Raw genomic sequence first — 24,005 nt, 5'->3', positions numbered from 1 at the left:
CATTGTTAAAAGTTGGGATTTTTGGTGAAAAGCCCCTCCCATTGGGCCTTTTTTGTGTGAAACCCACATAATAAAATACTGGTTTCAAAAGTCCCTCAAATAAAAAAAATATGGTGAAAAGATTGAAATATCCTTCCATATAAATGGGCAACTATCAAACGATGGAATCGTTTGTCTCCCTCACTCTGTTTCATCGCTTAAACTCATTGCTCTGAAAACAAATAATAGAAGTACACAATAACAGAGTAAAATTTTTATTGTCATTGTATCAAAAATAAATAAATAAAAAACAAAACAGATAACACCAGAGTAAAATTTTACTCTCATTTTATCAAACCAAAAACAGAGAGAGCAAAATTTTACTCTCATTCTGTCAAATAAAATCAGAGCACATATTAGAGTAAAATTTTACTCACATTCTGTCAAACAAAAATAGAGCACATACCAGAGTAAAATTTTACTCTCATTTTTTCAAACAAAATTAGAACATACACAATAAAAATAAATCAAAAAAAAAAAAAACTAATCAACAAATCAATATACCTGATTGAACTCGAACAATAATCAAACACGTGATTGAAACAAAATCTCTAAACTCCATCAACACTCACAAATCTCGATGAAACTCTCTAAATCTGATATAGATTTGTACAGATTTGAAACGTAATCTCTCATTAATTAAGAGTGTTGATAGTTGATGGCGAGATCGTATATTGTTGATCAAGGGCGAGATCTTCAGATTTTGGGATCGTCTTTATGGATTTCGTAGATCATCTTCACTGATTTCACAGATCCTCCTAATTGATTCAAATATACAAGATCCGTGTATATATGAGTTCATATTTTCAAATATATGATATATATATATATATATATATATATATATACTAGGTTTGTTGGCCCGTGCTTGCACGAACAAGTTGGGCCCCATTTTTTTTTTTTAAATTAAAATTTGTTTTTAAGATAGTGTTTTTTTTATTGGAATATAATGGAGTTATTATTTGGTAGAAAAAAAGAATGATTATATAATATTTATTGTTTTAGAGATGTGTACTATAGCATTATCCGTATATATATTTATTTATAATAAGAATGCTAATATATAGAAATAGTAATAACTGAAATTAATAGTTGTTATGATTTTTAATTTCATTTTTAATTTATATGCAAAAAATGAAAATTTTCACAAATAATTTTTGATGATTTGTAAAATTTATGTTACCTGAGACTTTATTTGTTAATATTTTAATTGTGTCAACTAAAGTAGTCAATTTTTATAAAATTAAAAAGTCATAACATAATTTGTTAAAAGGGTCAAATTTTAAGGGTTTTCTTTGTAATTTCCCCGAAAAGAATTACAAATTTATGACAAAAAAACAGATGTCTATTGGATTTGATTTTCTAAAATTGGTCTTTAGATGATTTTTTGCTTATTTTGTAGTTTAATTTTTTCATATTTTAATTAATTTTTGATTGCATTTGGCTTTTTGTTTGGTAACTTGTTATCAATGAATGAAAACAATTAGAATTCAAAATTAAAACTATTATATCATTTCTAAAACAAAGAATTGCATAGATTTTTTAATTTATTTTATTTGACATACAAAATAATCTCATGCACTGAGTATGATATGATAATCTTCATAAGCACAATAATTCATAGATAGACACGTGCAAAGCATTGGGAAATCAAGACTCAATTTTTTTTTCCTTTTGTTTCAAATATTGTAAATTGTCTTCTACATGCAAATGCAAATGTAATTGAGAATTTCTGATCAACATAAGCAAAACTATAGAAGAGGGTTTTTATATGAGTATTTGATATGCTGCTTTAAATCTAAAAAAACTGTGGTTTAAAAAAAACAAGGTGTCAACCACCTACACCAGCCAAACTGAGGTAGAACAATGACCAAGAATGCAGTCCTGCCATATGAAGTCATCCATCTTCCAAGTTGAATCAGTCCCTTTCATCATCCAAAGCTGAATCATCATTTACACCACTAAGAACAAAGAGGAACAGAGCAGAGCCATGTCAAAAGAAAATTTGAAAATCCACAGTTGCCTAACCTGGCAAATCACAAAAGTCCCTCAACTATTAAAGGGACTGTATAGCAAGGGATAGTTCAATGTGCTTTTAGCTGAGTTGCAAGTTCCTCCACCACTCCCGGATAAAACGAGCAAAGAGGGAAAAAAAATATTAAACCAGATAAAAAATAAATAAAGTGAAGCAAAAAGCCTTGAGAAAGGAAGATTGAGAAAAATAGAAGTAGCACGAGTTGTACGCAACCTTAAGAACGTGAACAGAACATCACCACTCAACCTTAGTAAAATTGGAATATGTGCATCAAAAATTTGCTAATGATGTAAAATCGGAATATTCTGAGGCATCACTATAATCCAACCGTTGAGGGAATATTCTGCATCGAACATCAAAAATGATCCATTGGTGCCGATTCTTGGTATTTAGTTACACCGATGGAGAAGTCATAATAACTCAAATTCAGAAAATAACATGATTTAACAAAATGGAAGAGACATAATGAGGTGAAAATAATTATGCAAATGTCAAAGATATGCATCTCTGTATCTAGCTAGGTCAAGGAGTTGAATTAGGGAGAGTCAAAAGATTAGAGTTTCACTTATCTAACTTCAGTGGAAAAAGTTAAGTTCGGAGAGTCAGTAAATTATTAACAGTGCCTCTGGACCAAAAATGGAGAACAGACAACACACATTACAATAATATCTTCTTTTCTTTTTCCCAAAAACTACATATTTCCTGTCACGACATGGGACAAACAAGAAATTTAAGTACGATGGAAATTTCTTGTCATGCACCAAGCAGAAACGGAGTGTGCTACTTGGTGTTAACTTGTATAAAATAGGAATGTAGGCGCTCAAAGTTCAAACTAAATCCAATTCAACTGGATTCAATTTCACATGATCAACCAATTTGTTTCCCATCTTGCAGCACATTACTAAAGCATCCTAAAGGTACACTTGCTGTCTCAGCGCCAAATACTATTAACTTGTTTTCCAATACGGATGTTATCATTCGACTGCCAGAGGACTGACTTCAAAATGTACTAAATAGCATCTCGTAGCAAATTAAAAAGAAAATCTATGTCAAAGATCATGTTGTATAGCAGATTACTTCTACAGGCCACAGTATCCTTTTGACAGACCTCATAGTTGGGAACCATTAAATGGGGTGCAACACCTTGGAATGAACTTGATCTATACAGGACAATCAGATTCAGCTCGTTAGATCAGTCTTACATGAGACAATGACTGAAAAGAAAATGCTATGGACCATGATATAATAGTGAAGCTGATTACAAGCTACTTAAATTGCAATTCCAGCAACTGAAACTTACCTCAGTTTCACCAGCAGTAGCAGCTACTGAATGAGCTACTTCCATCTCGTTATCTTTTTGAAGGAGTGCGGCACGCTACAAAAGATTGTATGGTCAAAAACATTTAAAGATCCCCAAGTCTCTGTATCGTATCTTGTTGTCTACAGGAGGCATGCTTCAATGACATTGACCAAAATCATCCAAACAGCATGAAGAAGTCCAATTGTTCCAGAAGCATTTCCTATAGTTTGTTCCACAACAACCATCTAATGAATAACTTTTATTAGGTAACTTCTGAAAGAGGATATTACCACCAGATCAATTTGATTCTACAGCAAAGGTAGTCAGAGAGTCCTGTTAGTGGTCTGTAAATTTTAGACCATGTTCATAGTGTAGGAAGTAGAAGATGACATATTTCTTTTCAATGCTTAGGTCAATGAAATTGCAATGTTTCATGCATCAAAGGAACTTCAAATATCTGGAAGCATACCTCAGGGGGCTAACAATGGCTGGTGGAGAATTAGGGAACCAGGTTAAAAGAAGGCTGATAATTAACAGTGTGTTGTAGATGTTGAAGAAGTTGAGAATCCCATTCGGCACCACAACGCTTGCCACTGTATTAGCAGGCAAAATGGCAGAAAAAATTGTAATTGTACATGGATTGAAATACGTAGAAGAAATTGTTGGGAAAAAAAGAAACACAAAAAAGGAAGGTGTACACAAATCAAAGAAAATAGAGAGAAAAATAGTTAGGATATCAATTTGTTGGGAGTCATTCGCCATCTGCAGCTGGTTGTTTGACTGGTTGAGGGTATGGCAGTAGCCACACATCTGTCTTTTGTGTAAGTGCAACTCTGAAACTGGATTTTAATGAACAAACAATCTAAGAGAGAGAGAGAGAGAGAGAGAGAGAGAGAGGACTTATACAATCAACATTCATCTATTACTGTAGATAATAGTTTGTATACACAGCATTGAAACTGTAGTTTTTTTTTTTATACACGTGACAAGCATGTCACCAAAACATAGTTTACACAAAAGATCTGCAGGATGTTACTACATATTTGAAGCCCGCACCCAAAAAAAAAAAAAAAGGAAAAAAGGAAAGTGAACTTGGAAAACATTTTTACAAAATGTACATGCAAATGGTTTGACACCATTGACCCAAAACTATTACAAAGCAATGGTTTGACACCATCTGACAAAAACTATGCTGCAGATGTGTACATTGTTGAAGGAGTTGGAATTAGGTAATACAGTCCAAAACTTTTGAGCTGGCTTGAGCTGGAGTAGATGTTGCTTTTTTTTTGAAGAGTTTCTTGCGGGCCTTTTTTGCAGGTGGTGGCAACATTGTTTCAGAAGTAGAGTGATCAATTGTCACTAAGCACTGTCTGTGCACTGAATTAACATTGAACTTGCAATGTCAAACTGGTAAGCTCGTAGCTAGATGATTTGTTCATCAGCTGTGTAAAGAGTTGCTAGTGCTTCTACCGAAAGCTGACCAACCTGCAAAAGCGACGCTGTAAGTAAGTAGAGTAGTTTGGTGAAGTTGGAGCAGTGTATATTAATACAATGAAAAAGACTTACAGTTGATGTTCTCCTTCCATCCATTTTTTAACATTTATTGAGAAAAGCTTTTCTGCTTGTGCACCAAAAATGGTTGCAGTTATATCACCACTTGAATCTCGTAGTTGCACATCAAATTTACACCTATACTAATTGTAAGTCAAAATGGTTGCTTTAATAATTAGAATATTGTAAGTAGTCAAGAGTCTACCGTTTGCATGATATTTTAAAATTCAATGGCTAACGAATATTTAACTTTGGTCCAGGTTTGGCTTTCTCCTTACAATAGTTGCAGTGGAATATGTCCCTGCTTCGGTGTCAGTACCTTTATTGCATTTTGAACAACACATGAACCAAAACTTCTAGTTGAAATTTTGTACCGCGGCTGATGCATGTACCCGGTAGTATGTAGGAAGCAAGGAGTGCAGAAAACAAAAAAAATGAAGAAGCAAAGTATCCCAAATGGATCAAGTAAACATAAGAATTCACCTGCTCAATAGATGTTGGAAGTTGGGAATTGCAATGATTTTGTTGGCAGTCGGTGGTGGAGTTTGTGCATTTCCTACCTGATGTATCTTGTTCAAAGGAATTGCTTTAATTGCTTTTTCATGAGCCACACACCTATAGATGTTGAATATAAGTATTAGTATTGTGAGTACCAGTAGTTAAATTTAATATTATAATTTTAATTTATTACAATTACTATTAGGGGTTGTTTGGGATGTCCTAAATAAGTACACTTTTTGTCTTTTTGGACTAAAAAATTGAGAAAAAAAAATATGGATGTTTGGGTTAACTTTTTGACTTTTTATAGAAAAATGTGTATTAAAAAATTGTATAAATTAATGTCTAGGGAAAAATTAAGATTGGGAATTGTGCAGCCGTAATTTTTTACTTTTAGTGAATAGTGTTAACTTTTTAACTTTTTAAGTAATTTTTTGACTTTTTAGCTTTTTATGGACTTGCCAAACTTGGCTTTAGTTAAGAAACTTTACTAATTCAACAATGCTTGGCCCTCTGGGAGTGGAGGATTGAGAATGAAGGTGCTTCCAGATTTTGTGCTGAGCGCCAGTTCTGTTCAATACGTTATTTTTTCACGTCAATATGATTAATAGGATGGTTAAAGTGATAGTCCATTAAATTACCATCATAGTTTGTTCCTTTTAATCGCATTCCAATCACAATTGGAAATTGACTTGGCATGTTGGAAATTGCAGTTCCCTCGTTTGGCCCGAATTGCTCCCACAATGTCAATATTATAGGTTTCATGCTGCAAGTAAGATTTGTTAGAGAGTTTGAATAGAATACTGTAATGATTTGTGAATGAGTTGGTTTGGGGCTTACTCTTTATCTATGATAACAGCCTCTTGCAAGAAAGACTCAGTGCGATCATTATCGCGGACACTTTTACCCTTGATTTTGCGAGTTGGTGCAACTTGTAGGACCACAAATAACACATCTGCAAGTAATAACAGTACAGAATGAATTGGTATACATGTTTGTCACATTTTGTATTAAGTAGATGGACAAATCTTACTTATGTCTTGTGGCGGCTGATCACAGTGTTGAAGATCAGTCCAGCACTTATTTCTTCAATGCATGTTCGCCCAGATATGGTTCACTAATATTCGCTGATGACAAGACGATGTTCAACTGGAATGGACTTTACAACTGCATTTGAAATTGAATAGGCACTGAACAGTTGCAAAGTGTTCTCCAAAATTTAAATGTCGTCACCAAAAATTGATGCTTGTATTTTTGTCCCCTGTAGTATGGGCATTACATATTTTAAGAGAATAGATTGCAATTAATCATAAGGGCTACGCAAAAGAATAGGGACTCAAATTCATGAAACATGCTCATTCTAAAGGTTAAGATGTACAATAGGGACTCAAATTCAATGGAGTCAGTTGGCTACTTCGTACACTCTCAACTGAGAGATTAGAGAGTCAATTCTTGCCATTGGCAAAGATTGATTATTTACTCCCTATTATTTGAGAGTCTTTATTTAGTTGTTCATTTATTTCCTATTACGATCTAATTTGGACTTTCATTGTCCAGTTTAATCTTCCTAATAATGATTGTTCGTATTAGCCTTGTTGGAGTTTATATGATTATCTAATTTAATGTAATTATCTTGATATATGTAATATCAATTGACCCAAAAACAAAAAACTCAATTCAAATGCAGACTAGCCAAAATGGTAATTTAATATTTTTTTTTTATCAGTTTTTGCTGCCAAAAGAAAAATTAAAGAAACTCTTAATTGAACAAAGATCGAATTAACTTTAACCCATCATTCAAATTCGTAGAATTGAACAAAAGCATAGATCAACATGAAATAAAAGAGGGAAATAAAAAAACTAAATGTGACTTTCAAAGAGGGTATTATGATTAATTGACGTTTTGTTTCTTGTCTTGGTTTTTTTTTTTTTTTTTTTCTTTTGGGAGTAAATGTGTGTAAAATATATAAGTATGCAATTTTGCTAAAGTATATTTTGTGGATCAATTAATATTGGCAATATGATATACATGAGGTTGAATCATACCTCAGCATCAACCAGCATCAATCTTTGTTACTTGTCATTCCTGTTCTTCAAAAGCCCTTTTCAATAACCACGACTTTAGTTGTCCATCGGTTTGTTGATGTGTCTATCTCTTTAATTGATCTGAACTTGTTACCCATAGTTCTTTGCAAGACTATAACAACAAAACACATTGGTGAAACAAAATAGAAATGTGATTACAATCAATTGGTTTTTGTTAAAATAGATGTATAAAAGAAATAGAGAATTGTATTTTTGATTAATGTATGCTTGTTGTGTTGTGATATTGATATTACAAGGATTCCTATTATATAGAAGAGGATTTGGGTAGTAGGTGAGGAGTAGGTGAGGGTAAATTGGTGGTAGGTGTAGTAGGTGTGGTAGTAGGTGGTGGTAGGTGTAGGTAAATTTTAACAGCCCCCCGCAAACTCAAGGAGGATAGGAACTAACCAACTTGAGTTTGGAGAGAGGAACAAAATAAAAAAAATACATAAAGAAAAAAGAGGATAGGAGACACTGTATGGTCGTGTCAGACCATTGGTGAAGACACTGGATGGTGGTGTCATAACGTTGTAGAGGACACTGTATGGGGGTGTCATAACTTTGTAGAGGACACTGTATGGGGGTGTCATAACGTTGTAGAGGACACTGTATGGTGGTGTCAGACCGATGTAGAAGACAGTTTATGGGGTCATGTCGGACCGTTGTAGAAGACAGTTTATGGGGTCATGTCGGACCGTTGTAGCAGACAATGTTGTGACAGTTGTTGTGACAGTTTACGGAGTCTTGCTGGACCCTTGTAGAAACTAACCGGAATCAATGTCGGGACAGTTTACAGAGTCTTGTCGGACCCATGTAGAAACTAACCGGAATCAATGTCGGGACAGTTTACAGAGTCTTGTCGGACCCTTGTAGAAACTAACCGGAATCAATGTCGGGACAGTTTATAGAGTCTTGTCGGACCCTTGTAGAAACTAACCGGAATCTATGGCGGGACAGTTTATGAGGTCATGTCGGACCGTTGTAAAAGTTGCACCCTCAAAAGGTGTGCCCAATTTTGTCAAAAGGCGTGCCATCAAAAGGCGTGCCCAATTCATCAAAAGGCGTGCCGGACATGATGGCGAGGCACGTAAGCGCCTTGGCTTGCGCGCCCGTTGTGTCGGCTGTCGGCAAGCGTCGAGCGGCGCATGATGCGCGTGTCTGCCGCTTCGTCAGGGTCTTTATAAATCGAAGCGGAGGCTGAGGCTGGGAAGCATAACAAACCAGTCTGAAACCTCTGAACCTTTGCAGTCTGAAACACTCTGTAAACACTCTGTAACCAACCCTTCTCTGAAACACTCAGCAACCCATAACATGGCCTCTTCGTCCCGTCCAGCTAACCAGAACATGGCCTCCTCTTCCCGTGGGCTGCTTACGCTCTTTCCAGAACTGAATGAGTCCACAAGAGAAATAACTGGTGCGGTGGCCAGTGAACCTCAACCAAACACCTCTGTGTTTGCTCCGTTGAACTTTCCGATGCGGTCGGTGGAGCAAAAAATGGCGGTGCAAACTGATATTGAGGCGAATCAGTATACTCTGAAGTCATGTGTGGAAACCATGACTGCGGTCACAAACTTGTCGCACCGGCTGCAGAGCAGGACAAATGAGGTGCAGCAGCTAAACGCCCAACTGGCTCTGCTCCAACGCATGTATAAGGATGCGCGAGCAGAGATAAGTGTGCTAAAGGCGGAAAACAAGGAGCTGAAGCGGAAGGCCACCGTGATGTTCCGATTTGGAGGTCCGCCATATGCTGCAGTGGAGGAGCAGGGTGGAGTGATCGTGCCCAGTGGAGTGGGAAATACGGAGACAACACCGTCAAGGGCCGCCCAGGACGGAGGCAAGAAGAAGAGACCGGCGGCAGAGTAGAGAAGAAAAAATCCCACTGTGCCGATTTGTGTTGGTTTGGTTTTGTTTTTTGTTGTGTTGTTGTTGTTTTTTTTTTTTTTTTTTTTTTTGGGTGTAAAATGGTGATCGGGGTGAGTCCCGACATGAATAAAATAAGTTGGTGTGCAGTTCGTCTTCTTCCTCTGTTTGTTTGTTTTTTTGTTTTTTGTTTTTTGTTTTTTTTTTTTTTTTTGAATGAAAAAAATAAATAAATAAATAAAATAAAAGAAAGAAAGTGGAGTGCAAAAGGGGGACACTGCCAGTGGAAAACATGTGCTTCCGGGTGAGGTCGGCAGGTTTTTTTTTTTTTTTTTTTTTTTTTTTTTTTTTTTTTTTTGCGCAAAAGGGGGACACTGCCAGTGGAAAACATGTGCTTCCGGGTGAGGTCGGCAGGTTTTTTTTTTTTTTTTGTGTTTTTTTTTTATTTTTATGACGAAAAATAAAATAAGATAAAGAAAAGGAAAGGGGGGTGTGGATGAGTGGGGATAAGAGTTGAAAATGATTACAAAAAATAAAATAAAAAAAGAAAAGGAAAGTGGGAATCAAAATGGTGGGCTGGAAAGTGAGAGATATAGTAAAATAAGAGAAAGTGTGGAACAAGAGTAAGGAAAAGAATCGTGGGTCACATGGTGTTCTAAGAAGAATAATAAAATGAAGGAGGGTGCCTGGTGCTTATTTATATATATATAATGTTTGTTTTTGTGGGGACCATCATGGACTGTGAATTCATCACCCCAGAAAAGGATATGACTCTCCCTGTTCCAGGATATGACTCTCCCATCAGCGGTGGCAGCGAGCTTCCGAAGATTGAGTTGCCTCAGGTGGCGGTGATCGGCAGCCAGAGCAGCGGCAAGTCCAGCATGCTCGAGGCCCTCGGCGGCTGCGACTTCCTTCCCGTGGTCGCGATATATGCACTCGGAGGCCTCCGACATGACCCCGTTAGAAGCCAGTCCAGTATAGCCGGAATAGACACAACCTTTCATGGCCGGAGTAGACACGACTTTCACGGGTATACAAAGAACACAACAGCCAGAGACCGCAACCAATGGCCGAAACAAAATGGTGCACTTGAAAAACACCCGAAACCAACAACTTCACTCTGTAAATAATCAACACCAACCGGAATAGAGGTAGGTAAACAAGATGTCTGTGTTTGTGTTTATGTTTGGACAGCAGCTGGGGAGGAAGCACATGCAGAGTGATCAAGGTATGTGTAGAGGTCCGGCGGGCGGTCAAGGCGAGACTGCCGCCCGCCGGTGAAGCAGAATGACTAGGTTGTTAACCTTGCTCTGATACCATGTTAAAATAGATGTATAAAAGAAATAGAGAATTGTATTTTTGATTAATGTATGCTTGTTGTGTTGTGATATTGATATTACAAGGATTCCTATTATATAGAAGAGGATTTGGGTAGTAGGTGAGGAGTAGGTGAGGGTAAATTGGTGGTAGGTGTAGTAGGTGTGGTAGTAGGTGGTGGTAGGTGTAGGTAAATTTTAACAGTTTTGATAAGCCTAACTTCAGTTATAGTCGTAGTGCAAGATAATTGTACATATAATTAATGATGGCCAAGAATTGGTAGCAGTAAATATATGTGTGCATTTGTACATTGAACGGAACAGATATTCTTATCTAAAGCTTGAGACTCATCAAGTGGTAGTTTAGTAAGAAGAAGCAGAAGTTTTTGAAAATATTGGCAGATGAGGTATTTTAGTTATAGTATTGTTGTTCTTTAGGGACCTAGTATGCACAATCCACCGTCGAACAATCATTGGTGGCATAAATAAATGAATAATATGATAAATTAAATGAATTAAACTAAGATTTTTAAAGCTTGTATTGAAAACATAAATCATATGATAATCTAAATGAACGAATTAGAAAGAGAAGAACTGAATCCATACAGTTTAAAGAAAGGAAATAAGTTTTTCTACTGCTTACTTCAGTTTATATAAGAAGATATAAATATCATTTTGTAATCAGTGTTATTAAGAAGCACTTGGAACATCAGGCATGAAGCACAAAATTTTTAAGGAACAACTGCAAATTGTTAACCTCTAATAAAATTCTTCATATTGTAATGACCAAACTATTTGGGTTGAAACTGATTTTAACATCCACCCAAAAGTCTATGCTCTTTAGAACATGAGGCATGTTTGGTAGAGCTTATAAGCTACTTATTTCAGCTTTTAGCTTAATTTAAGCTAAAATATTAAGTTTGGTGCGGCTTAAGTTAACCAGCTTATACCTTAAATCAAGTTATTTCTCAACTTATCTCAAAAGCTGGCCAGGGAGTACTTAAATTTTTTACTTAAGCACGCAGCTGGTGTTGGGGAGCTAAAATTACTTAAATGCCCTCATCAATACCCAAATATTAATATTATTAATTAATATTAGTTAAAAATTAAAAAATTGTATATTAATATTACTTAAATAGCCCATTCATCAGAGTTGCGTGCGAAGCGTGGTGGTACCATAGGAGTAGATTCAGTTCCCGCTAATTTTTTATTTCCTAGTAGAAATATTTTTCCAGAGCTAGCCCAAAAATATATACCTAATGAGATAGCTAATACTTCTTTAGAAAATTTAGACATAGACAATTATGAACTAGAGAATTTAGAAGAATTTGATTTTAAAGAAAAGGGAGACTATTGGAACCCAGAAGATTTCCAAGAAACAGCTAACCTAAAATTAATTTTTGCAAAAATTGGAAAATTAAAGAAAAAATCAGTATACAGAAGAACAGAAAATGATTTAGATGAAATAATAAGATTAGCTGAAACAACAGAAATTTTAGGAGAATAGCCCATGAAATATTGGGAAAGAAATAAAATTTTAACCAGTTTAGATATAAAAAAATAAAGATTATAGGATTACCTCAACACAAATAGATCATACGCCAGCAGATATAGAAGAATTCAGAACACAGATTAAAGAGTTACTAGATTTAGGAGTAATTAGACCCAGTAATAGCCCGCATAGGAGCGCCGCATTTATGGTTAGAAATCATGCAGAGATAAAAAGAGGAAAAGCTAGAATGGTCATAAATTATAAAAGATTAAATGATAATACAGAAGACGATAAATATAATATATCAGATAAAGACCAGCTCATAAATAGAACACAGACAGCAAAAATATTTAGCAAATTTGATTGTACGTCAGGATTTTGACAGATAAAAATAGAAAAGGAAAGCATACTTTGGACAGCCTTTTGTTGCCCACAAGGACATTACGAATGGCTAGTTATGCCTTTTGAATTAAAAAATGCACCTTTCATATTTCAGCGTAAGATAGATAGCATATTTAATAAATATAGTTTTATACTGGTATACATAGATGACATATTAGTGTTCAGCCCAGATAAAAATAGTCATATAGATCATTTATATATAGCATTAGAAGAATTCATAAATAGTGGAATAATAATTAGCAAGAAAAAGATGGTATTAAATAAGCCTCATATAGAATTTCTAGGAATGGAGTTCGGAGATGGAAAGATTAGGTTACAACCTCACATAGTAAAGAAAATTTTAGACTATCCAGATAAATTAGAAGATACAAAACAACTTCAATCATTTTTAGGAATTTTAAATTATGCGCGAATGCATATTCCTAACCTTAGTAAAATAATATGACCACTATATAGTAAGACCACACCCACAGGACAAAAATATTTCAATCAACAAGATATAGCTCTAGTTAGAAAAATCAAAGATATTTGTAAAAATTTACCAGACCTACAACTTCCTTTAGAATCAGAATATATAGTCGTAGAAACAGACGCAAGTCAATTAGGATGGGGAACAATATTATTAGCTAAACCTAGTAAGTATGATAGTAAAAATAAAGAATTCATTTGTAGATACAGTTCTAGAAAATTTAAAGAAAAAGACACGACCATGACCAGCCTAAATTTTGAAATATTAGTAGTATATGCAATAAATAAATTTAGATTATTTTTGCACAAACCTTTTACAATTAGGACAGATTATGAAGCTATAGTTAGATTTCATAATAAACTTAACGAGCGTAAATTAAGTACTAGAAGATGGGCAAAATTTGTAGACTGTATAGTAGGACAAGGATATAAAGTAGAATTTGAACACAAAAGGAAGTGATAATAAGTTAACAGATTGGTTAAGTAGAAAATTTTATGTAGAAAAAGAAAATAACCAGTTTAATTTTTGTGCAGATAATGGAGAACAGCAAAACCATGAACTTTGGGGGATTTTCTCTTCCCATTCATGAAGGCAGAAACAAGTTCAGACCTTTAACAAGAATTGAGTTAGACCCAGTACAACAGTGTCTTCTAGATAACCTTTGGAACAGTCAAAACCACCCAGCTTAACGACTGTCAGCCCTAAACTCTCTTAGCATATATTTTTTTTAAAATCCAAAATAAACCTTTGTCTAAAAGCTTCTTTCTATGTAGTAGCTAAAGGAACCAAGCCTGGTATTTACCATGACTGGATAGAAGTTGAACCCTTAGTTAAAAATTTTCCCATACCCCAGTATAAAAGATTTTATGATTTTGAGTCAGCCAGTACCTATGCTCGAAGACAAATAGGAACCAGTTACTTTATCAATCAGATAGCTAAAGATTACCTGGACACATTGAGCAAGATGTGGTCCACCATTCTTGCTACTAGTGGAGTTCCAATTAGCCAGATAATTGGAAGCAGTAGTACAGGAAGTAGCAGCTCTAACCCTCAGATAGATTCTCAAAACCCTCTCCAGATGTGCAGACATTATGAAGGCCTTACCAGAAATTTCAAGAAAATTATGGATAAAGGCAAAAGGATCAATGAAGAGCTAGACTAGCTCCGAGACGAAGAAAAACAATTGAGAGCCACTATTCGAACCCTAACCAACCAGCTTAAAAAATTAGCTCCAGGAAAAACAACAACCCACTTTCCTAACCCAGAAGTCAGACAACTCACCAGTGAGGAATTTGACCAATTGAGTGCTAGAATGTATTTCTTCAAACATTCTATCATTCAATCTTTTTGTGAGAAAAGCCAAGAAATAGAAGACCTCAAACCCCACATATACACCCTAGCCGAAGAAAGCAGAAATAATGAGCTAGTCACCATACAGCAGTTCCCTCAGGACCTCTCCATAGCAAGAATTGACTGCCCTGGCTTAGCCTACCAATGGACCTATACCTATGAAGATGAAGAGCAGCCCTGCTTAGAAGAAGAAAAATGCAATAAGAGGTTAGAACATTTTTGGTAGATGTCAGTGTAACTTAGACTTCAGCATTTGCCTTTGCCAGATAAATCTAGCTACATTCGAGCCATTGGAGATAGAGATTAAGGGCGAAACGCGTTATCTAACAGCCGCAAAACTGTTAGACTACGGCTTTGTCTCTAAAATAATTTTCACAGATCCAGACCAGACAGATAGCTTCGGAAATAAACTTGCTCATGCAGTACTGCGCGTAATGGAGGAACATCATCCGTATGTAGAAGCATTGATAGATAGTAGACTACCAGAGTGGAAGGGAATATGGTGCAATCCAGCTAAACATAAAATGTACCTCAGAGGAACCTCTACATTCCCAGGATATCCAGGACTTCTCAATAGGAGACCCTAGCCATGCAGAAGATTTCCACTCAGAGACCAGCTCAATAAATGGAGGAAATTTGCCAACAATTCTCTATTAGCATATAATGGTAACTCTGGACACCTAGTCTGCGAAGATAAAAATCAGAAGATATTTTGTAACTTAGCTATCCTAGGATATCCCTTCAGCAAAGAGACATTCTTCGATGAAAGTCAGTATCCCAATTACCAGCGTAACGTCTCTCATGAGTCACCAGTAATGGGAGAAAATGACCAAGAATGGTATGATGAACCACCCATGGGAGATGGGGATGATTTTTACGACCAACACTCAACAGCAGACCTAGACGATCTCTCAGACAGAATGTATGGGTGAAATGAAAAAAAAAACAGGGTGTCCACTGCAAGACTCATATAATATTTTAAAAATATTAGCAGCAGTTCCTGACTTTAGACTCTTCAATTTTGTAAATATTCCACGAAGAATCCGCTTTGAAGATTCAGCATCCAAGCGTCGCCATCAATAATTGATACTCCAGCAGAAGAAGACAAAATCAGTAGAAAATAAAGCTTCTCTTCAATTATCGGAAAAATGCACACCAAGTAAAGACAAAAGATTCTGTAAATATTTGTATCTGTAATTATTTGAGTCTGTCGGTAATAAAGATTTTCCTTCACTCACTACTTTAATAGAGCAGATGACTCCCACCTTGCTCCATTAAAGAAAAGCTGTGAAAATCTTTACACGTGTCGTATAATAAATTATAGTGTCAAAATTTTATCAAAAATAGAGGATTGAATGATGTGCGATGGGGCTCAAAGCAGTACCCGGCATCATTATCCAAACCCTCTATTTGTTTTTATATGAAAAACCATCGCAAAAAGAGGCATATAATTGTATACATGTATAGCCTTGTTTTTACTAAATTTTCAAAAAGCCTAAGTCTAGGCTAGCATAGGTTTTGACCCTTAGGAAAGTTTTAGACGTGAAATGTTGGGCATAACCTTTTGAGTTTTGTTTTTTCTTCTTTGAGTGTTGTATAAATTGGCATGCTTGCCAAGGAAAGAGGCAGAATGAAAAATACCCATTCACTCTGCGTTGTAAAATTTCCAACCCATCTCAAAAACCTCTAAGTGTATTAAGTTTTTCAGAATTTCAGAATCTGTAATATAATCTTTGTAAGTATATTTCTTATTAATATGAAGTGTGAGTTGTCACGACCCGCTCCCCGTACTCAAGGATTAAGCATCGTGATGGCCAGTAACTGAAGTTACGTACGGCCAATTCATAAACAAATTAATAAACGCAAGCGGAAGAAATATTTGAGTAAGGGTATCAAAATAATCATTGGAGTTTCTATTTTTATTACAAAATATATTGACCAAAAAGGCCGATATTTACATATAAATAATATCATAAAAGTGTTGTGTGTATCTATTCCGCAGCCCCGCGTCTAAGACTTTCCAGAAGCTATTTCTAAATTGCATGTTTCCTGAAAATTGGTAAAAAACTATAAGCACATGGCAGAGTGAGAAATATTATACCAAGAGTATAAGGGACACGAAATAACCATGGATAGTTACGTAGCCAAAATATTTACATAAACAAATCATTTGAGTAGCAGAAATCATTTAAGTAGCAGAAACTGAAATACATATATTATATAAACAGATAACCATAACCACGGTACAGAACAGAGGTCACAGAAGTGACAGTCAGAACAGAGGTACGGATTCAAGAGGTGGCTCGTACGGATTCTAGGGGTGGCTCCCACAATAGTGTAGCACTTAGTTCCGCACAGCACTTTGGTCCGCACAGAACAGAGGTACGGATTCAAGAGGTGGTTCGTACGGATTCTAGAGGTGGCTCCCACAATAGTGTAGCACTTAGTTCTGCACAGCACTTTGGTCCGCACAGAACAAAGGTACGAATTCAAGAGGTGGTTCGTACGGATTCTAGAGGTGGCTCCCACAATAGTGTAGCACTTAGCTCCGCACAGCACTTTGGTCCGCACAGAACAGAAGTCAATGGATCAGAGGGCCACAAAGTAACCAAACAGAGGCCAGTGGTTATTTAAATCCCCCAAGGCGTGGGACTCCCGTGGTGGTACTTACAAAACATAATTTTATATAAGGTCATAGCCAAATATTCTATAAAATATAAACAGACATATTCATGGGTTTCCTTTTAAGGAAATAGGGTTCAGAAGATAAACCACGTAACTGAAACCTTTATAAAACATAACTTTCATTAAAACATAACTTGTGCAAAACAGATTTTGGTAAGTCAAAATATACGTAAAATATATTTTGGTGACTCAAAGTATAATATAACTTACCTTATCTTTAATACCTTACTCTTTCTTTCTACTATCAAAGACTCTTTCAGCTTCCACTATTTTTTCCTTTCCTTTCTTTCCTTCTTTCTTTCCTTTTCTTTTCTTTCCCTCTTCCAGATTGATCACTCTCCCTATTTATAGGGAGGTGACGCCACTCCTTGGCCAACACGTGGCCGAGCATCTCTCTCCCTCCAGATTCGTCCTAAATATATATAGATTCAATCTTATCCTAAATAAATATTTAAGATAATTACCTTTTGACCCAATATTTTAATATAATTATATAAGTAAATTAATTCTTAATTAAATTATACGTTATCGTATACCAACAGAAAATAAATTATTGATTTTACTACCACATCCATTATTATTATTATTTATATTATCTATATTATTATTATTTATATTTTGACCCCTAAATTTTTAATAATTATATTATTTTACAAAATTACACATAATAATATATAATAAATTATATATTTTCCGAACTGATATTAAATAATATTAGTATAAATTCTACAGAATAATTAAAAATCTAGGTTGTCACATGAGTAGTTTCTCTTTTTCTTTAAATATTTCAAAAGGATAACTCTTCTATTCTAAAAATTTATTTTCTTTTTAGAAAAATTAAGTTTATGGAATGCTTGTTTGCTCATTAATATTACATGTTTTGCACCTTCGTAGCATCTGATGTTTTCCATTTTATTATTGAGTGACCTTAGCTGAAGAGCCCGTGTGAGCTGTGATTAGGCATTGGAGGGCAAATTGTAGGCAGAAAGGGAAAAGTAAAAAATGAAAAATAAAAATATACTATGTTGAACGAGACTTAGCTTCAAGGTGGGAGTACATGTAATGAAAACAAAAATTGCCTAAAAATAGTTTTTGCCAAAGAAAAAGAATTTTAGAATAAAAGGAGAGCAACTCGGGTAAAAATATTAAGGAAATATTGTTCATAAAAGAATTTAAAAAATCAAAATTGTATGCCTTTAGATGAAGAACTTAGGATTAAAATCAGAACCAGTACTGAGCTTATACAAGAATTAGAAGATAAAAAATTAAGATATCAATTTCTTTTATCATTAGCATCTGGCAGATCCTTAGAAAATTACAGTTTAAAAATTTCTCAAATAAATAGATAGATAATTGTAAGACAAGAAGCCTTAAAGCTAGCCATATTACAGCTTGAAGACCTATTAGCATAACTGTAGAATTAATTAGATAATTCTCAGCCCAATTTCAAAATTGAAAAATAAATATTAATTGTTATTAATTATTAATAAATTCATATTGTATATTTTTATATTAATTAAAAAATAAAAAATTGTATATTTCTGAAGAAAAAGAAAAAAATCAATATTAATTGGTATTCATTATTAAGGAATTAATATTGTATACTTTTGTAATAAATTAATTATTAATTGATACCAATTAATAACAATTGTTGATTATTAATATTAATTGATGCTAATAAAAATTAAATATTAATATTAATTTATACTAATTAATAATTTTAGTATTAATTGATACTAATTAAGCAATTAATTGATACTAATTAATTTATAATGAAAAATAATTGTGACAATAATACTTCCATTACATTTTTAGCAAATGTATCAATTTTTATATTAATTGATACTAATTAATACTACTTATATTAACTTTTATTAATGAAATATATTTTTTTAAATTAAAACTATAAAAAATGACAAAATAATTATTTTTATATCATATAAGGGTAGAAAGGACAATTATACAAAAAGTTATTTTACAACTTATTAACCAAACACTACTCTACTGCTTAAATTCATAATCCACAGCTGCAGCAAACAGGTTAATAGCTTATGTTTACAGCTATAAGTCATAATCTGTTAAATTATAATCTATAATCACTTTTCCATAGCTCTACCAAACGGGGCCATGGAAATGAACATTGGATGGTTTAGTCAATTTTGGTATTTTACATTGAGCAGGGTGTACTGGGTTTTTAGAAATTGATGCTGAAGTTGGGTTGTAAAGTATATTGTAAAATATAGGCGTGTACATGATCTGTAAAAAATAAATAAATAAATAAATAAAAATAAAAATTAGAAATTGATGCTGAAGGTGGGTTGTAAAGTAAAAAAATTTCAATGTTATATTTGGTGAAATGTTTTTTTCTTAGATACAATTTACTCGCAAAAATTCCTTTGATATTCCTTTGATAGAATTAAAATCAAGAAAATTGTATCAATTGTCTCCTGAAATTCTAAACTGACCAGAATATATCAATGAAGGAAGAGAGGACACAGAAATCGCAGACAAACAAATCGGAAATCACAAACAAACACAGAAATCACAGAAATCAGAAATCGCAACTGAAGACAGAAATCGCGATTGAGATTCAAAGAAATTGGGCTGTAATTGGAAATTAATGGCAAAAAATCAGAGTAATATAATAACTTACCGATGGAAGAGCCCAATATATGAGGAGCAGATTTGATCAGCAAGAACACAAATTGCAGAGCCTTGACAACACAGTTCTTATAAAACCCCCAACCGTCTCGTACTGCACAGTTCTTATAAATTTCAACAATCATTCATCCCACTAAAAACATCACCACTAATAGCACTAATGCATTAAAAAAGTAAAAAAAAAAAAAATACAACTCCAAGACCAAAGCATCACATCATTAATAGCGAGACTCACTCTCACCTAATTAGTGGGAACACTAATTAGTGCTCCCAAGCATTTTTCTATAAATTTATAGGGTTCTAGTGCTGTAGGAATCTGCAGAATAGATATTTTCTTTAGATTAGACTACACAATACACTTTGATTTAACTGTTAAGGGCATGCTTGTTTGTTTGGTTTTTTCCCCGTTTTTTTTTTTTTTTTTTTTTTTTTTTTTTTTTTTTTTTTTGGGTTCGTTGTTTTATATCAATGTACAATAATGTTGTAGAACTATGGGATTTTTTTATTTTTTTTAAGAAAAATTAGGGGTTTTGAAATTTTTTTTTATCAAAATGATCATGAAAAATTTATGATTCTTAAATTACCTTAATTAGTGTGTGATGTTTTATTCTAAGTGTAATCCAAAAGTTACAAAATTTACATAATTATTTTCATGAAAGATTTTTCATGATACCTAAGATTGCTGATTTTTTTTTAGCTATAGACTCCAAACTTTGATTTAAGCGCAAAACGTTAACGTCGTGTTTGGGTGGGGCTTTTTGTGGTTTTGGGGTTTTTTTTTGTTTAATAGGATTATATTAAATGAATTTAAGCCTGTACAGATAAGTTTTATTGATAATTTTTTTTCAACATTATTGTCAAATATACGTTCTAAATGATGTATATTTTATATACTTCATCAGTACATAATTAATGTAATTAGAAAATATTTTGGATTAATTACACCTGTAATTGTATTATTTTTATTTTTGTATTATTTTAATCTTTATAATTTTAAATAGTTTATTTGTGATTCTAAGCTCTTAATTTCGTGTTAATTTAGTTGATTAAAAATAAATCACTGAATTGATCAAGTTCATAATTTAATTTATAAAACTATAAAATGTGTTGTTAATGTGGGTTTAGTTAGACAAATTTGATGATACAAATGTTAAGAAAATGTATCCATATAATTTATGGTCAATGTTGTGGTATTGATTCTTGTCAGTGTTGTAACTGAAGTGTTTTGTCATTTTATTTCAGTCTAATTTTTAAAATAAAATCATATAATTAGAATTGTAAAATTTAAAGTGTAAAACTGAAACTTAATTTATATAATTACATGATGTTGTAATCAAGAGTGCAATTAGAAATTTTGTCAAAGAGGAGCCGATGTATATACATAAAAAAAATGGGAGATTTATTTATAAGTCCTATTTCGGATACTTATGCTATGTTGAGTATCTCCAATGCACTAGGCATATAATGCTTGTTAGGTAAAATGCCTAGTATGACTCACTTTTTTCAACTCCAATGCACTAGGCATGTAATTAGGCATTTTAGCTCAACTCATATTCACTAGCTACATGTAGCTAGCCTTCAAGGCTAGGCAAAATGTATTTAATCATTATGATTATTTCCCTCCATCTTTGTTGCTGATGTGGCATTTTATAAAATTAATAGTATTTGGATGGATAGTTAAAATAAACAGCATGGTTGGAGCAGAAATATGAAACAGGTGATAGGCAAAATAAAATGTATACTTTATAGTAATGTTTAGATAGGTAAAATGCCTATTACCGTTGGAGATGCTCTTAAGTCCCGTGTAATTTCTTATAGAGTCTCAAGTCATATTTAGATAAGAATGTATTCCACAAGATCCTATGAGTTGTAAATAAATAGTATTAATATACTATTATACACTATGATGGCAAAATCATATATAGGAAATTGAATGTTACTATAGAAAGTAACATTTTCACATTCAATTAAAAAAATCAAAAACCTAAGTTTGCGAAACGTAACGTGACACATTATGTTATGTTTATGTAGGTGTCACGTTACGTTACATTTATGTAGGTGTCACATTACGTTACGTTTATGTAGGTGTCACTTTACGTTTCGCAAACTTAATCTATGGTAACATTCAATTTTCTATATATGATTTTACCATTATTTATGATATTAACAACTAATATTGAGGGTAAATGTGTCAACAAACTTCACACAGACTTATGAGAATATAAATTTTTTAGTATGACCATATGTAGCATAAGTCTCCCTAATAGGACTTATAAATAATTTTTCTTAAAAAATTTGGAGTTAATTTTAATACATTACTAATTGAATATAATTTCTTATATAAACATTACATAATAAGTATTTTAAAAAAAATTAAATAAATATATATTTTTTTTCACGATAAATAAATAAAATATAACTAAATAAATAAGTATAACTAAATAACACGATAAATAAGAAGAAAAGGAAAATATCATGACACGATATATGATAATCAGAAAAATATACTCCCTCCGTCCCATAATATTAGTCCCTTATTCCATTTTTCATTGTCCCAAAATATTAGTCCCTCTTCAAAAATCAAGTACAAAAATAATATAAATTTCCCATTTTGCCCTTCTTTTAAATCATAAATAATATAAAAAGTACAATTATGACATTGATATTATCAAAAAAGTGTACTATCAAAGGGTAATTTTAGAAAACCAACTTTTTAAAAGTACAATAATTGTACTACCAAAAAAAGTTGGATTCCCCAAAAGGGACTATTATTTTGGGACGGAGGGAGTACAATAATAAAATATTCCATCTAGTATTAAAAGACAAAATACACCGACAAAATACACCGCCTTCAATTGGATCAATCAAAATATACGTTCTAGAACTGTAGAAATCTGCAGACCTTCTGTTTTTAAGATAGACTTCACAATAGATTTTGATATGAGTGTTAAGGTCATGTTTGGTTTTTTTTTTTTTTTTTTTTTTTTGGGTTGGTTCGTTGTTTTATATTTAGTAGTGTAGAACTGCCCAGATTATTTATTTTTTTTGGTTTAGCTAGACTGTAGGCTTTGATTTAAGTGAAAAATGTTAAAGTCATGTTTGGGTGGAATTTTTGTTTTGCTTTGGAGGTTCTTTTTGTTTAATATGATTATATTAAATGAATTTAAGCCTGTATAAATAAGTTCTGGTGATAAATTTTTTTTGACATTATTGTCATATATATGTTTTAAATGATGTATATTTTATAGACTTCATCAGTACATAATTAATATAATTACAAAATATTTTGGATTAATTACATCTGTAATTATATTTTGGGTTAATATAATTATATTTTTTTTTTGTTATTATTTTAGTCTTTATAATTTTAAATAGCTTAATCGGGATTCTGAACTCTTAATTTTGTGTTAGTTTTGTTGATTAAGAATAAGTAATTGAATTGATCAAGTTCATAATTTGATTTATAAAACTATAAAATGCGTTGTCGATATGTGTTTTTTCTTTTTATGATTAGCTAAATGAATGGCCAAACAGAAAATAGGAAGATAAGCTGAATGATAAAATGGAGAGATAAAAGACAAACCATTTGACCAAAATAATTGTTTTGATGAACTTTTTTTAGCCTGTTAATTGGCAAAATGAAGGGACAAATAGAAAAAAAAATTAAATGAGGTATGTTTATTTATTTCATACATCTTAATATTTTAATTTAAAAATATGAAATTACTTGCACTTTTTTTAACTTCAAATTTAATCTTGAAGAACTTGAAGGGGTCATGGAGCCAACAACAAGTCTCATTTTCATGATCTAAATTGTTCATTTTGTAAGATTTTTCATGTATATCATCAATGAAAAAATTATTATGTTGATCAAATAATTGTGACTTTTTTGTTTTAATTGGGTTTGTCTTAAAAAAATATCTATTTTAAAACAGTAATGCTAGAAACACTAATTAGTATATCCATTAACACATCAATTAGATACAATAGTAGGTAGGAGCACGTTGAGTGGTGGAACCGACATGTATGTCTTTGTCTTAATTAGAGACAAATGTGATTAAAAAAAAAAGTGCTAGAGTTATCAGATCAACCTAATGAATATTAATGATATATTGGTATCCATAAAATGAACTATTTAAATTATGAAAATAGTACCTGTGATGTATCCCACTATAATCTCTCAAATTCATATTGTAACTTGGAAAAAATCCAAACCTTATTTTTTACTATTGATATTTTACAAAAAGACAATCACTTGTTTG

At 32.9% G+C, this 24,005-nt stretch overlaps 1 long non-coding RNA gene across 6 annotated transcripts; it reads right to left on the bottom strand.

Moving 5' to 3' along the window:
• Window positions 1-4,316: 4,316 nt before the first annotated feature.
• LOC145795084 (uncharacterized) lies at window positions 4,317-19,890 on the bottom strand. Of its 6 annotated transcripts, none has more exons than XR_014335294.1 (9): window positions 19,736-19,890; window positions 7,470-7,620; window positions 6,457-6,684; window positions 6,264-6,378; window positions 6,065-6,189; window positions 5,915-5,993; window positions 5,409-5,540; window positions 4,941-5,068; window positions 4,319-4,859 (listed from the first exon to the last, which is right to left on the bottom strand). It is a non-coding gene; the product is annotated as an uncharacterized LOC145795084 (long non-coding RNA). The 6 variants fall into 6 exon arrangements; XR_014335292.1 differs by having other exon boundaries at window positions 4,320-4,859; window positions 4,941-5,063; XR_014335295.1 differs by having other exon boundaries at window positions 4,317-4,859; window positions 4,941-5,540; window positions 6,457-6,590.
• Between the last annotated feature and the right edge of the window lie 4,115 nt (window positions 19,891-24,005).

Source organism: Camellia sinensis, chromosome 7, assembly GCF_055761805.1.
Source record: "Camellia sinensis isolate YWXY chromosome 7, ASM5576180v1, whole genome shotgun sequence".
NCBI lineage: Eukaryota > Viridiplantae > Streptophyta > Magnoliopsida > Ericales > Theaceae > Camellia > Camellia sinensis.
Note: the sequence above shows the minus strand (reverse complement) of the source record. Positions and strands in the feature narration are given on the sequence as shown.